The sequence below is a fragment of the Petaurus breviceps genome, unplaced genomic scaffold (assembly GCF_028583685.1).
Source record: "Petaurus breviceps papuanus isolate PSGF00001 unplaced genomic scaffold, PetGlider_PUasm1.0 126, whole genome shotgun sequence".
Lineage (NCBI taxonomy): Eukaryota > Metazoa > Chordata > Mammalia > Diprotodontia > Petauridae > Petaurus > Petaurus breviceps.
In genome coordinates, this window is record NW_027185655.1 from 30442565 (window position 1) to 30458362 (window position 15798).

The window sequence follows — 15798 nt, forward strand, 5'->3', positions numbered from 1 at the left end:
TTAGAATTGGAAGAAAGACTATACCTATTGTATTTTGCTAAGAAAATATAATCTCATGGGTAGAATCTACTGGAGTGCCCTAGGATCCTATTCTTGGAAGCTATGTTAAAAAAAAAAAAACTCCAATGAAAATATAGATAAGAAGCCAGTCAGATTTCTATATTGCACAAAATCGGGAGGGATACTTAAGATATTAGATCTCAATAGACTACAGAGAGAAACTGGATTTGCTATAATAAAATGATTCTCAGAAAAAAAATGTAGTCTTGTGAAATAATTTGCATAGCATATTCCTGATGAGGAAATTTCTTCTAATAAGGTAGTTTGTCACCTGTTTTATGACTTGCTTTTTTTTTTTCAAAAGGTCTTTCATTTTTTCATAGAAAGGAATTCAGAGAAATATTGACATAAAATACACAAACCAGTTATTGAATCAGAAAATAAAACAAAAAGCTAACAGCTTTCATTTAAATTTCCTGTCTCAACCTCTTGTCTGCATTGGGAAACACACACTAACAAAAGCCAGTCCTTTGGAAGAAGCCTTGTTTCTTTGAAAATAAAACAAAGAAATTCCATGTATAATTTCAGGAGATAAGTGGAGCTTGCCTATATCACCCTGGTCAGGATAGAATAAATATCAACTTGCCTATCTGAAAAAGCAAACTTATGGCCCACATTTGACTAATAATGGTCTTTATTGAAAGGGAAAACACAGGGCCCAATGTCATTCAATTAAATCCTGCTTAAACCAAAGTCTCAGAATAAAAAACTCTTGAATCTTCCACTTCAAATCTTTACTGGGTCTCTCTTATATAAAGTATTTTGTGCCTGGATGCAGATAGAATGAGGGTTTTATCTGGGGGGGGGGGGGGACAACTTCGTTGACTGAGTCAGCATAGCCAGAAAACTTGTTAAAGAAATCTCCTGCTTGTAATACATAAACCTGTTGGCTTACTTGTTTGCAAAGTGACCAGGAACACCTTAAGAGTGTCTTCTTAAAGTTGTATACATTTCCCTGAAATATCTTCATATACCTCTCTTTGGGAGCAAAAGACTGGACATCCCAAATCCAAAGTGTATTTTCCATTTTGTTGGAGAGCAGGTAAGACTCTTCAGAACGTGGACTCCAGCCCATCATAGAGTTGGGGTGATCCCTCATGGTGTGTGCCAGCTGAGATCTTGATATCATTGTCAATGGCACCAAAGATAATCTGATCTCTAATCATTGAAGGTCAGAGCCAATTTACTGTTTTGTTCTTTAGTTGTTTCCATCGTTTCTGACTCTTTGTGATGCCATTTGGGGTTTTCTTGGCACAGAAGTGGTTTGCCATTTCCTTCTCCAGCTCATTTTATGGATGAGAAAATGAGGCAAACAGGGTGAAGTGACTTGCCCACAGTCACACAGCTAGTAAATTCCAATCCGGAAGCCAGATTTGAAATCAGGAAGATGAATCTTCCCAACTCCAATTCTTGTTCCACCTAACTCCCCACAGTCAGTACTTGGCAGGTGTTCAGAAATGTCTGGACAGACACTTTCTTCCCTATATCCCAACTGTTATTCATAGTCTCATCACTGTTATTACAGACAAGTTGGGGCCCCTTCCTGAAAGAATAACTAGAATCCACAAAGAAAGTGTGCGCCTTCAGCCTCTTAATTGTCTCTTGGATCTCATTATCCCTAAAGTGACCTTTTTTTTTGTTGTGAAAGCTGAAAACCCACTAGTATCTGGATTATAATGTACTCCATAACTGCCCCAAGGTGTCCTTTCAAGGTTGCATAGATGTGACAATCACCATTCACATTCCACAGCAAGATAAATATATCAAATCCTGCAGATATGAAGGTGGATCCATTGGGGTGGAGCTTGTTAGGGTATACATCCCCTTCATGTCCTGAGAACAGCAGGAGAGGAGTCTGAAGGGAGGAAGATCTTAGAGGATCTGCTCATAGCAGATCCTGCCTTGGCAGCTGCTGCAGTGTTGGAGATCACTCTGTCCAATGCGAAATGAAAGCGGGGGAGGCAGTCTGTGGGTCTCCTGTTAAATCCTCACTGTGCTATGGAAGGCAGGGGGTGTTATCTCATAGCTGCTGCTAATGGTGTGCCAGTCAGTAATGGATTATAATTGCCCTGAGGGAATCAAGTCTTTGTAGAAAAGGCAGGTTAGGAGTTTGCATAGTGGAGGAAGGGATTGGAATTGGTGGTATGTTAGGTGATAATGGGTAAAGTGTAATTGTTTTGGAGACAAATCCCACAACTATCACAGACAGAAGAAAACCCAGTCCATTGTCCCCTCCCTACCCCAGTATTTTTACCCTTTCTTTCTCTTTGGGCTCATGTTGTGGATTCCAGGAAAGACAGACCTCTGCTTTGGAGAAATCTGTGTAGTAAATACCTTTCCAGCATAGTGGAACCTGCCAGAGCTTGTGCCCAACTCTCTTATCCTTTGAGAATTCAGTCACCACTGAACTATGATGGAACTGTGGAGCTTTACTGAAGCTATATTCATAGAATTCTAATATTCAAAATGAAGAAGAATATTTTGTTTCTTCCATCTGCCCTCTACCTTGGAAAGAACACAACTAGAGAATGCTGTTCAGTTCTGAGTGATAAAATTCAGGAAGAATATTAGTAAGTTGGAAGACATCCAGAAAAAAGGACTTGAATCAAATCTATATAACAATTGTTGAAGAATTATTTTCCAGAGGCAGTAATATTTGCAGAAGTTATAATGAGTGTCTTGGAGCAGCACAAAAGAGATGTGATTTGTTTCACTTGGGCCAAGAGGGAAGAATTAGGGGAAATAGGGGTGGGGTGGGGTAAAACTATGACATAATATACAGAGTTCTGAATTTGGAGTCAGGAAAATCTAAATTCTAATTCGGCCTCAATAACTCACTGCTTATGTGACCCTGAACTGGTCAATGAATCCCTCTGACCTCAGTTTCCCCATCTGTAAAATGAGGATAATAATATAAGAAGATTGGCACGTGCCAATATAGTGTCCCTAATGCAATTCCACAGGGACGAGGAGGGAAGGTAACAGTAATTAAACTTTTGACTTGATCTCTGTGCTCAAGCCACTAACTTTTACCTTAATTCTAATTAATTTGATCACTGATGTTTTATCTCCCTTTGGTTAATCCTTAGGTGTGTTATAAAGTCCTATGTTTGAATCAGAAGCCCCATAAAACGGAAAGTCTATCTTTATCCTTTGCTACCCTTTGCTCACCTAGACCTTGGCCTGTTTTCAGACCCTCTCAATGTTATGCTCTGCTCTCCTGCTGAGGGATTTATTAGTGACAATTTCAGTACTTCGCTAACACTGCCTTTCTACCTTTTCCACCTTTCTGGGCTTTTTTTTTTTAATTTCCTGCTGCTGAAAGCTGCCCTAATTATGCTGTCTCTTCTTGTAAATCTGCCTTATTTCTGCCTGTTGACCTTATTTAGTTTTGTCCAATATACAACCACTCCGGGCCCATTTCTGACAGCATCCTGAGTCTCAAAACAGGTCAAATCTCCACTGAAGAAGCCTGTAACACTTCTTCATCTCTATTAGCCATTAGAGGCTAATTGAATAATTTACTTAAGCTGAGCTCTCTGAAAATGGAGATAGCTACCAGAGAGTTGAATGCATCCATACTTCTCTAATGTAAGGAAAGGCCTACCTCTATCTCTCCTTCCTCATCCTCTGACCTCTGTTATTCTTTTACACCTCTTGGGTTCTGCAAGTTATTTCAATGAAGTTTCTATTTCTCCCTCACCCCCTTTTCATCTAGATGAACCATGGCCACAGGTTCCCCAACCCTGCCTCTAGACACTAACCCCACAAAATAAATAGTAATCCTTTTTGGAGAAATAAAGGTATTGATTTAAATTAGGAGAGAGACATTGGCAGAATGAAAGAACGTTGGGATTAGAGTCAGAAGTTCTGGAATTTAAATCCAAACTCTGTCACTTGTTCTCTGCAAAAAACTGAACAAGTCAATTAACTCTGCTGAGTCTCAACTTCCTCATCTATAAAACAAAGGGAGGGGTTGGACTGGATTGTTTTTAAGCTGCCTTCTAGCTCTCTAATACTATTCTAATATCTTCCTACCTTCAGTTCCACTACCATTGACCTCAGTTTTTGGATGGTTAGGTAAATTGACAGGAAGAGGCCACAAAGATAAGGGCATGTACAGCAAGTGGAATAATGGTTAATAGTAACAAAAATATACTAATCAGTTAGTCAGTAAAGAAGCACCAACTGAACATCTACCATGTTCCAGGTACTGTCCTAGATTCTGGATGTACAAATAAAAAAAATGAAAGTCTGTTTCCTCAAAGAACTCACAAATATACTTAAAAGCAACATATATATATATATACATATAACATGCAAACAAAACACATATACATCCATGCAGATATAAAGTGTATTAAAGTGACATTAAAAAGCATAAATATAAATAACCTTCTGGCATGGAAGGGAGATGATTTTGTGAACCTATCCTCCTTCACCTCCCACCTCAAGAGGCACTTTCTGCATGAGGCCTTTGGGTGGGAGAATGAAAGGTCTTGTATGGGAAAGGTAAAAGTGTGGTTTCTCAGAGACTGTCTGCCAAAGTAAGTAAGTAAGTCCTTAGGCCTTAGGCCTAAGTTTCCATTTTTTTTTAAAGAAATTATGTGACTTTGAGACTTTAGAAATCTTTCTATATAGTTACTCTATTTTAGTCAGCCCTTCACCCCCAGCTTACCATAAAAGAGCTAAGTTTCTATAGAACTGCAAGAGTTGCTGAACAAGACTGCTGATAAGGGGGAACAGGCAGTAGCTTTGGAAAAGAAGCTCGGTCCCTGGTTCCCAGAAAAACTCTTAGATAATACTAAAAATAATGAAGAATGGAAGGAGCTGGCAGCAGCAGGTGGATTTGACCAATCAAGGGACAGACAGTAGCCTTGGGACCCTCAAGTCCAGATAAGAATCTATCAAGGGTAGACTGAAAGGAGGGGTCCAGTATTCTGAGGTTGTAATACACTGATGTAATGGACCTAATGTATTATGTAACAATATTAGAGACTCATTAGTAATAATTATGTTAATATTCATATCCCTTGCTTATTTAACCCAGCTTTAGCTTCTGTATGGCGGCCTCCTCTCTCTCGGTGCTGTCCCAGAGACTGGACTGCCCGCTTCTTGTGAGATTCTAATCATTCTTTCTACCTTCACTTTGAGAGGTCTCTGAGTAGTCAATTTGGGTAAGGGTCTTTGTATCCCACACAGTCTCATGTAGAAAATGACTTTTGAGATTAGAAATGAAAGAGACTAGGTATTCTAAGAGGAAGAAGTAAGAGGATGCATCAGAGGCATGGAAGCAATCAGCTCAATAGCATAAAAATGGAAAATTAATCTTGTCAGATGTGATAGGCCTGTAGAATGAACAGACAGGTGATAGGAATAGGAATTGGCCTTGTGATTTCACTGCTTTAGAGAACTGCCAGATGAAGAATTTCCTTTACCAATGCAGGTCAGAACATTCTCTGTAACCTGTACTCAGATTAGCACTTGTTAATCCAGGGCCTATGTCCTTAGAAAATGATAATTTTGTTTTATTATATGTAATGTTAATGGGAGGTGAAGATCTCTCCCACCCTTTAATAGGCCTCAGATAGAGCCCAACAATAGAAGCCTGATTAGGGGAGGTTTGTTTTTCAGGAAGGCCCACACCTTTTGTTACTTTGTAATTAGGCAGTGGGTCAGGAGTGCTTCAGGTTCTGATCCCTTCTGGTTCTGAAGAACTGTATATATACTTTGAGGTGAGATTTTGCTTTGGGGCTCACTCATTGAAGAGTGTTCCTATGATGTGGTCAGATGCAACTCTGAGTAGCTGTCAATTAGCCCCCTTTGAAAACCCAGATGATGGTGCTTCTCTGGTAACTATGTAGGAATAGCTTTGCTCAAATACCTAGAAGCCCTCTTTGTTGATTTGTGTTATTTTCTCTCTCTGTATTTTTTCTGCTTGTATTCTCTGTCCTATTTGTATTCTCTGTTTGTATATTTCTGTTTGTATTCTCTCTACAATTCAGGGTGCTGACTTTTCCCCCTGAACTAAGTGAATGTGATCTCTGTCTGTCTGTCTCTCTTTAAATATATAATTAAAGATTGTTGACCCCTTTAAAGTTGCTTTCCTTTAGAAAAGCAGATTAAAGAACCTGTGCTAGCAGCCATCCTGGGTATGCTAGGGTGCTTGTTGTTACAATATAATCATTTTCTTTTGCTATCCTATGTACTTTTGGGCCTTCAAAAACATTATTTTGAGAATGGGTCCATAGGCTTCACCATTATGCCAAAGGAGTCAAGAAACCTTATACAGAGACTGCCTAGGGCAGTGAGAGATTAAGTGACTTGCTTAGGGTCACACAGCCAGTACAGGTCAGAGGTAGGCCTTGAAGCCAGGTCTTGTAGGATTTAAGACAAGTTCTCTACATTATGCTAGGATGCCACTGTGTGCAGGAGGGTTGTGTAAATATTTGTAATTCAGAGGTTTGAGACTACATCATTTTTCCACTATGCAATCACTGATTGATTAATAAGAGTGCAACAAAAGTGTTCATTTAGTTCATTATGACATTATAAATTATGTCATGTTCATGTTGCAGGTTTATAGTCTAGAAGGGACTGAAATTATATTGAAACACTCTGAATTTGAGAGATCACATAAAAAGCAATAAAGCATCACAGTCTTCCCATTGGGGACTGAACAGTAGCAGCAGCTGAGGATGGGAGGGAAATTTCTCTTAGAAAAAAAGTGGAATGACCATCAATCTTAGTAATGTGACAGCTTACTGATGGCAGTGTCAAAGGGGCTGAAGGGGACAGGGTATCCTGGCAATGTGTAAGTTCTTTTGTGTTTATCTGAGAGGAGGAACTACACCAAGTTAACACCAAGGATGAAGCTTGCAAAGTGATCATATTCTATAGAAACCTCATCCTTGGAAGGTAAACAGGGCTCTTCCTGTGTAAATCTGCCGACAACATGGAGGGAAAATGATCAAAGGCCAACACAAAACAATGAAAGGAGCTCAAAATCCTATTTCATGCCAGAAAACCCACTGCGGTAGTGCATCATAAAAAAGGGCCAGTGTGCCCAGGGAGAGCTTTGATACATACAGCTGCCTTTGGCTTTGAGAAGGATTTCCGTTGCTTCAGTCTCAGGTCTCAAATTTACCCAGTACACAACATGAGTTAGCCTCTTACAATTAACCATCAATCATTCTTAAATTTGTTTTGTTTTTTGCTCCACTGGAAACTTTCTCTCTCTTCTCCATCTGTTTTCTCCATTGCTGATGCCTCTTTAGAATTTGGGTTAAGTTTCTTGATCTATATCTCACCACTGGACCCACATAGCTCTGGAGGAGAAAGTAAGACTGGTGACTTTTCACAGTCCTCCTTCATTTAAATCCAATTCCTTTGCAATAATGGCATCATCTTCCTGTTGCCATGGTCCTCTTCAAGAAGAAAGACAAAACGACAACTCTTTAGAATCTCATAGGGTTTCTTTACAAACGTATTCATCACAACACAGAATGACAAATCCAGATTTTTTTTTGTCTTTTGGAGGGCAATTGGGGTTAAGTGACTTGCCCAAAGTCACATGGCTAGTAAGTGTGTCAAGCCTCTGAGGTCGGATTTGAACTCAGGTCCTCCTGACTCCAGTGTCGGCTCTCTATTCACTGTGCCACCTAGCCGCCCTGGCATATTCAGAATTTTTAGAAAAAAAATTAAGAACCTCTGTATTTTACAAGTAATGAAATGGAACTCTAGGTAGGTTTGAGTGCTTTTCCAAGATCACACAGGTCATAAACATTGGAGGCTTGATTTAAACTCAGTTGTTCTGAATACAGGTCCAGTGATCTCTCCCTTCTACTACACTGCCTCCAATCCATCATTCAAGTCTGACCTGGATTTTTAAAATCATCTAGTCTAACACTTAATATTATGGATGAGGTAACTGAGTTTTAAAAAGTTAGCTGACTTGCTCTGGGCCATGCAGATTGCAAGTAGCAGAGCAGAAATTCTTACTCTTATGCTCTGACTTCATAAATACTTCTGTCAAAGGAGTGCCACAAGCTATGTGATTTATATATGAAGGTGAAAGGAAATAAAGTTCATTGAATGAAAGGCCTAAAGTCTTGCAATTCTTTCCAATAATGTCAGTATGTCCCTTCTTCCTAACATAAAAACACTCACTGTGCAGGCAATGAGTGACATCAAGGCTTTCTACCACTGTAATCTGTCACATCCTGGTGTCTTTCCAAGAAAACCTAGTATGCTTGTGCTGAGAGGCAGCTGGGTTTGCATGGCCCAGGAGAGAGACTTGGCAAAAGTCTCCCAGCTCAGCTTACAGGAGAGTGGGAGAGAGAATCTGCCATCAGGCTGCTCATTTCAAGGAAATGTTCTGCCAACTCTCAGATAAGGAAACAGGATGGGGACCAAAATCTATTTCCTAGTTCAGATGTTTCTCATGGTGTCCAGTCTTCCCTCTGGGATCATTCTGTAGGCGTCTACATGGCCACTGACACTATACCATATTTCCTTTTCTTTTCCTTTTGATACCTTACTTTACCTAGAGGCAGAATTGAGTTTTCATGAGTTGAGTTACTAGATAAAAAGGAAAGGATATATCTTTGTCTCTATTTCTGTCCCTTTTTGGAGGATCTCTCTCATCTCTTTCTACATATGTATACATAAATACATATCATCTACATACATATATGTGTATTTGTGTGTATGTATACACACATACTCTATCTCTGTGCAATCTTGATCAGATCAATGAACTTCATGGGCCTCAGTTGGCCTATCAGATAGAATAGATAACCTCTACATCCCCTTCTAGCTCTAAATCCTTGATCCTATACAGGGAGATCTCTCTCTCTCTCTCTCTCTCTCTCTCTCTCTCTCTCTCTCTCTCTATATATATATATATATATATATATATATATGTATATGTATATATCTATCTCATCTATATCTATCAATAGAACTTTTATTAAGCACTTACTATTAATCTCTGGTGATACAGAAACAAGAAAGTAAGGAGCTTACATTCTAAAAGGAAGCCACAATATAGAGGGAATCTGTGAAGAATGGTAGGAGGAAAGGAAGTAGAGCTGAAGCTCAGCCAGAGAGTGATCCAGAAGGGGAGAGTCATTATAATAATCAGGCTCTCTCACAATATATTGATTCCAGGAAGGGCCTTGCAGTCACTGAGTAGGCCTCAGAATGGAGTTATCACCAGGGTGCTAGTTAATAGAATCCAGGAATGATATCATTGAATCTAAGAATCCAAGACCTCCCCCATCAACACACACCCTAATTATGTAATCAATACTGACTTGACTAGATTAGAATGAATCCTATTTCCAACTGTCTATGAACAGGCCCTGCCTTACAAATGAAGTCTACCATCTTGTTTGGGTATTAGAGGTCACAAATCTCTTGATTAGTTCAAATCTCTACAGAAATTATTTCTTCTATCCTTTAGCCAATGTCCTTAGATCAACCTGCCAGCTTCCAAGGAAGTATTTCTGACAGCCATGGTATCCCCAAATTAACAGAACATAGGCTAAAGAGTTCTGCATTAGTAAAGCACCATTAAGTCTGCAGCTACAACACAGTGAATGTGGAACTAATACCCAATCCACAGATAATGCACATATCTTCCCAGGAGAAGAAAGAGTGATTTTTTTTCTTCAGAATAAGAGATGGAAGTTTGTGTCATCTGATCTCTGACTGTTTTTGGCATCTTTATATTGTGTATTCAAAGGATGAGTAGGTAAAGGTCAGACAAAGTCCAACATCTTTGGAATTGTTTTCAGTGGAGAGGTACAAGAGGGAAAATAGAAAATAATTTTTTCAGTTGACTTAAGTGTGTAAGGGAAAATTCACAATCATTCTAGAAGTGGGAAAAGTATTATCCCAAGGGATTTCTGGCACTGTTACAAGAATTGTCAGGAGGCGGTGTGGGGCAGTGTGGGGCAGGGGAAGGAACACTGAGTCTTGATTCAGAGGGCCTGGATTCTGATCTCACCTTCAGTGGTTACATCTTGTGTCACCTTGGGCAAGATGGGATAAGAAAGAAGGAGTTCTTTTCATTCTCAGTAAAATGAGGTATTATATTACTTGGCATGTGAGGTCTCTTCTATCCTTAGATCTCTGATATATGTACATACGTGTTACTGTGTGTCTACATTACTCACCTTCTGTGATCATAGTGTCTGGTGACACAAGTAAGTAAAAATATGCTTTGAAGATTGAACCAGGCATTGAAAATCTCAATTCTGGGAGGTATTATAACCCCGAGGGCAAATCATAAACCTCCTAAGGTTTAAAGCACAGGTCTACCCATGTCACCCCCTACTTTGAAAAAACTCCAATAGTCCTCTGTGTCCTCCAGGGTCAAATATAAAATCTTCAGTCTGATATTTAATGCTCTTCACAATCTATCCCCTTCATACCTTACCAGTCTTCTTACACTTGACTTCCCTCCATGCACTCTATGATCGAGTTGTTTGTTCCATATGACGCTCCATCTACTGCGCTCTGTGTCTCTCCTTGGGATGGCATATCCACCCTCCTCATCTACACCTCTTAGCTTCTCTGGCTTTCTTTAATACTTGGGTGTAACCTCAGACAGACTGAGACCTGGGAAAGACCTTACTTAGCTTAAGAAGGTCAAGGTCTCCCACTGCATCCCCTATGCACTTGGAGCCATCGCCAATCACCCTGACCTACAACTCCAATGACTGTGGAAGAGAGAATGAGTCTGATGATTTTGCATGGCTCTGCCTCACTCAAATCCAATTCACATGAAAGTTAAGACATCGCCTTCCTGACATTATTGGTCCTCTTTGAGAAGGAAAGATAAACAAGAACAAAGAAATCCTGTTCTCTGGAAGAAATCTTTTGATTCTTCTAGTTACTTCTTCTCTGAGATGACTTTCCCTCTGCTCTGTATTTATGTTTTATGCTCCTAGTTATCTCTATTAGAATACGCACTCCTTGAGGACAGGAGCCATTTTTTGCCTTTCTTTGCATGCTTAGAACTTAGTACAGTTGCTGGAAAACAGCAAGCACTAAGCAATGCTTTTTGAATTGACTTCATGTTAACATGTGAATAAAGTAGAAAGTATGTATTCATGTAGTCCTTAAAGAGTTGCTTGTTTTTGTGGCCTTGATTCTGCACTTCTGCAAAGTCTTCTTGCCTTACTGTCTTGAGGGTGGCTTGTTTTGACAAACTCTGTGTTATTTATCACTAGATCCACTTAGTCATTCTTCATGTAGCTGGTTGTCCTTATTGGTGAATCATTTCCATTTTTATATTCTCTTGAAAAATTGTGATAATATTTTCACAGTGCTTTACAGATATTATTATTTCAACTCAAAACAGCCCTAGGATTTTTATTATTATCCCCATTCGACAGATAAGGAAATTGAAGCAGAGATTAAGTGACTTGATCAAGGTCACACAACAAATAAATGTTAGAGACTAGTTTTGAACTCAAGCATTCCTGAGTCTAGTCATTGCATCCTATTCACTGTGCCACTTAGCAACCAATTTTTTCACCTAGATTTAACCATTGATTAATAAAATGATCACTCTCCCTATTTTGTTCCTGAAGTGTTTCCTAGTCAGAATTTCAGATTGTGGTTTTCTGGTACTAAAACATTTCTGCGGTAATGCCTGAGTCAGGACAGATCTTTATTTTTCCAGGACCGTGCATAATTTCCCATGATATCTAGCTATTGACCAGATTTTCTGGGAGATCATACTTTTGGGCTATGACTTTGGGCTAGTGATTAAATGGAGAAATATAGTTGAGCGCATATGTATGAAGTCCCTCTGTTACCCTCCCACTCATCAAAAGAAATGTGACTTTCATGCTAAAAGTCACATGGTAATAAAACCAATAAAACCCGAATGTCTTCTAGGGCAGTAGACCAATATTTTAAAGTTTCATGTGATCATGCTTGGTTATTTCATGAAGAGAGGGGGATGGAGAAAAGGGTATGTATGCTTGTACTGGCTAAGTAGTTGTTGAAGAGATTGGGGAGGGGATAACCACAGAAGAATGAGTGAGGTGAAGTATGACTAGGGCTTTCCTGAAATAGTGCTCTGGGAGAAACAGTTACCAATCAAGAGAGTGGGTTCCACTCCCACTCCCTGGAAGTTCTTGCAGGGCATGATCACTGGTCAGTAAGGCATTTGATGTAGAGTTGTAGAGGAAGTGACTAAAGAGGAGAGAGTAAATTATTTTTTTTTAATATAAGTAAAATACTACTTTGTTATTTAGTCATAGCTGACTATGACTCCATTTGTGGTTTTCCTGGCAAACATATAGGAATGGTTTGCAATTTCTTTCTCCAGTTCATTTTATAGATGAGGAACTGAGGCATACAGGGTAAAGTGACTTGCCAAGGTCACACAGTTAGTAAGTAAACATGCATCTTCCTGACTTCAGCTTTGACATTCTATTCGCTATGCCACACAGGTGCCCATCTAGCTGCCTTCTGTGGGTAAAGATTATTTAAATTTTAGTGAAACCATTCATATAATGTCTCATATTAGAGAAGATGGAGAAATATGAGTTATCTGGTACTACAATTAAATGGAATTAGAACTAGAGTTATAGTTGGATTCAAGATGTTAATGGATCTATGACTATGTGGAAGGAGGTCTCCACTGGAGTTTTGAAGGTGTCTCAGCTTGGCCTTTTGCTGATCATAATTTTTACCAATGGCTTAGATAAAAGCATTGATGTTAGATTTATTTAATTTGAAAATGACAAATCTTGGAGAGATTTTCATCACACTGGATGGCAGAATTGGGATTCAAAGAAGTCTTGACAGTCTAGAGAATTAGGATGATTCTAATGAGGTAGAATTCTAAAGTAATGAATGTAAAGTTTACTTTCGAGTTAAATAATTTACCTTTGCAATAGAAAATTGGGGAAATTATTGATAAGCTTACATTTTTCTGAAAAAAAAACTGGGGGGGGAGGTTAATAGATTTCATGTTCAATATGAGTCAGCTATGTCATGAGGCTGTCAAATAGTCTGTGATCTTGGGCTACATTGATAGTGGCATAACTTCCAGAAAAAGAGGTCATACCCCAGCGTTCTCTGGCCATACAAGATCTCTTGTAGCATATTCAGTTGTCTGCACCATTGTTTTAAAAGGGCATTAATCAGTCAGGAAATATTCAAAACAGGCCAATCAGAATTGTGAAGACTGGATCCTACGGTTGGTCAATTGATGACACAGCAAGTGTTTAAGAAATGCCATTGTTTTGAAGAAAGGAAATGTGAACTATATTCCTGTGATTAAAGAAGACTGTCAACTTGATTGTCTTCATCTTTTTCAAAATTCTGCCTTTTCCAAGAACCATTTCCTTATCTCCATTAATACTAGGCTTTCCATCTATTTGCTTATCGCAACTTCATCCTTATATACCTTGTTTGTACACAATTGTTTTAAACTGTGCTGTCCTTGAGAACATGGACTATCTTTTGCCTTTTTTGATATCTCCAGCACTTAGCATTGCCTAGCACATGTTTTTTGTTCAGTTGTTTCAATTGTGTCCCAATTTGGGTTTTCCTGGTGAAGATATTGGAGTGGTTTTCCATTTCCTCAGGGTCACATAGCTAGAGTGTGAGGCTAGCTTTAAACTCAGGTAGAGAAATCATCTTGACTTTGGGGCTGGTAATCTAGCCACTGTACCACCTAGCTGCCCTCCTAGAACAGAGCAGATCCTAATGAAGGCCAGTGGATTGACTTTTTTAAAGGGGACAATATTCAGAAATTTCTATGAAGAGGGTGAGAATAAAGTCTACAAGCATAGAAGATGGACACAAACTCAGTCGGATAGGGAGAAGAAGTAAAGGGAACAAGTATTTATTATTCTAGACACTGTGCTAAGGGAATGACAAATATTATCTCATTTGAAAATGTATCTGGCGACAGCAGATATTTCTTTTTTTCATTTGAGAACATTATCTCCTTCCCCTTTAAATTGTGCCATACCCACATGTTTGTCTGTTTTTCCACGTTGGATAGCACATAACATGCAGAAAGAGAAGCAAAGATTACCCAGTCAAAAAACTCATTGTTTCCATTGAGATTGCATGAGAACTGCTTCTGTTCAGTTCCATAGGTTGCTAACATCATAAAAAAAAAAAGAAAAGGGAAACCGAAAGGACAGTATGTACTAAACAAGGATGCAGCACAGGGGTTAGGTTAACAATAATCTAGGGTACTGTCAATTGTCAACCGGTCATGTGCCCTCTGTGCATGCTGAATGCATGGGTGAAAGACCCCTTATTTCCATTACCCTGGACTAAAAAGGGCATGAATTCTCCTACCAGGAAGGCAGAAACAGGCATGGCCTCCAGGGTAGGGACAATTTACAGATAGCTGATCAGGTAATGTAAGACATTAAGCAGAGTGAAACTGGTTTTCTCCTTGCTGAATGTAGATGTGATTCGTGAAAGCAGTAACTCGGAAATGTTCTTAGATAAGCCGTCTTGCTCACCCATCAGAGCTCACTTCTTGAATTTTATAAAGCATTAATGACAGATGGTTCTTATCTTTACCTTTTCCATCGCATCCAGAAGCAATTGGCATAGGCTGGCAAGGCAGTCTACCTCAGGCAGCAGGGCACCAAGGTGATGAAGCATCCTGTGTTTATTTGGAATTTATAACTCCTTTTCAGAATTGGTTATCACTTGTGGTTTTTAGGTACTCTGCCTGTAGGGGCTCGTTGGGCTTGGAGGTCTCCAAGGTTATTTCCTGAACCCACTCTTTTTTTTTTAATCTACCAACAAGAAGGAAACATGCGTTTATTATGCTCTCAATATATGCCAGCCCACTCCAAGTAGAAGGATTCATTTACTCTGTGTATTTTCTGGCTATTCTAATCTGTGTAACTTATTTGATTTCTGTTTGCTATCAGTCTGTTTAAATGGGTTTATTCACTATTCAATATTTGTCATGTTCTTTTTGTAACTAGAATCAGTGAGAAGTTAAGCCTTTGGCTGTAGCTCAGACACTCTTTCTCCTTAAAGGGAAAACCATGAATGCAACTTGAATTAAAAATTATTTCCCTGTAACTATCAATATTTAGGAGAGCAGTCATATATAGTACAGTATCTTCTCACTGAAGAGAGCAGAATCAGGCCTGCCACATGGTATTAAACTTCTATTCCCCTTCAGGCTGGAATCAACATGTCGCTTGAATATGAGTGGGTATAATTCTAGAGATAAGTATTCTCAGCTCACTGCTAACCACATTTAGACAAACCCATGTGGACATTCAAATAACCTCCCCAAACAACACACATGGACTACATGAGAACTGCTTCTGTTCAGTTCCATAGGTTGCTAACATCATAAAAAAGAGAGCATCAATAGCAAAATGAACAATATTGGGGAGTCTTGCTACCTGATTATCTTTTTATTTGTGTCAATTACTATGTTCCCAATGTTCCCTGAAAAATATTTTTAAAAAATTAGTCTGTATAACAGGATATTTGTGTTTTTAGGCAAAGAATAAAGGGGCCTGTTCAATGTTGATATTGCACCACCAAATTAGCCACAACTGGGTCCTTGCTGACCCCTTTGCAATCCTTCTTGGGCCTGCTTAATACATATCTTATGAGAACTGGAAAATAGAGAGGTTTTATTTGGACTTTGGCATGGTGAGAAATATTTTCTTATATAGTTAATGCCCCAAGACATCTGTGGGAACGACAAACTTC

At 39.1% G+C, this 15798-nt stretch overlaps 1 pseudogene; it reads right to left on the reverse strand.

Moving 5' to 3' along the window:
• Positions 1–1479: 1479 nt before the first annotated feature.
• On the reverse strand, positions 1480–14643 carry LOC138169308 (U5 small nuclear ribonucleoprotein 40 kDa protein pseudogene; annotated as a pseudogene).
• Positions 14644–15798: the final 1155 nt, after the last annotated feature.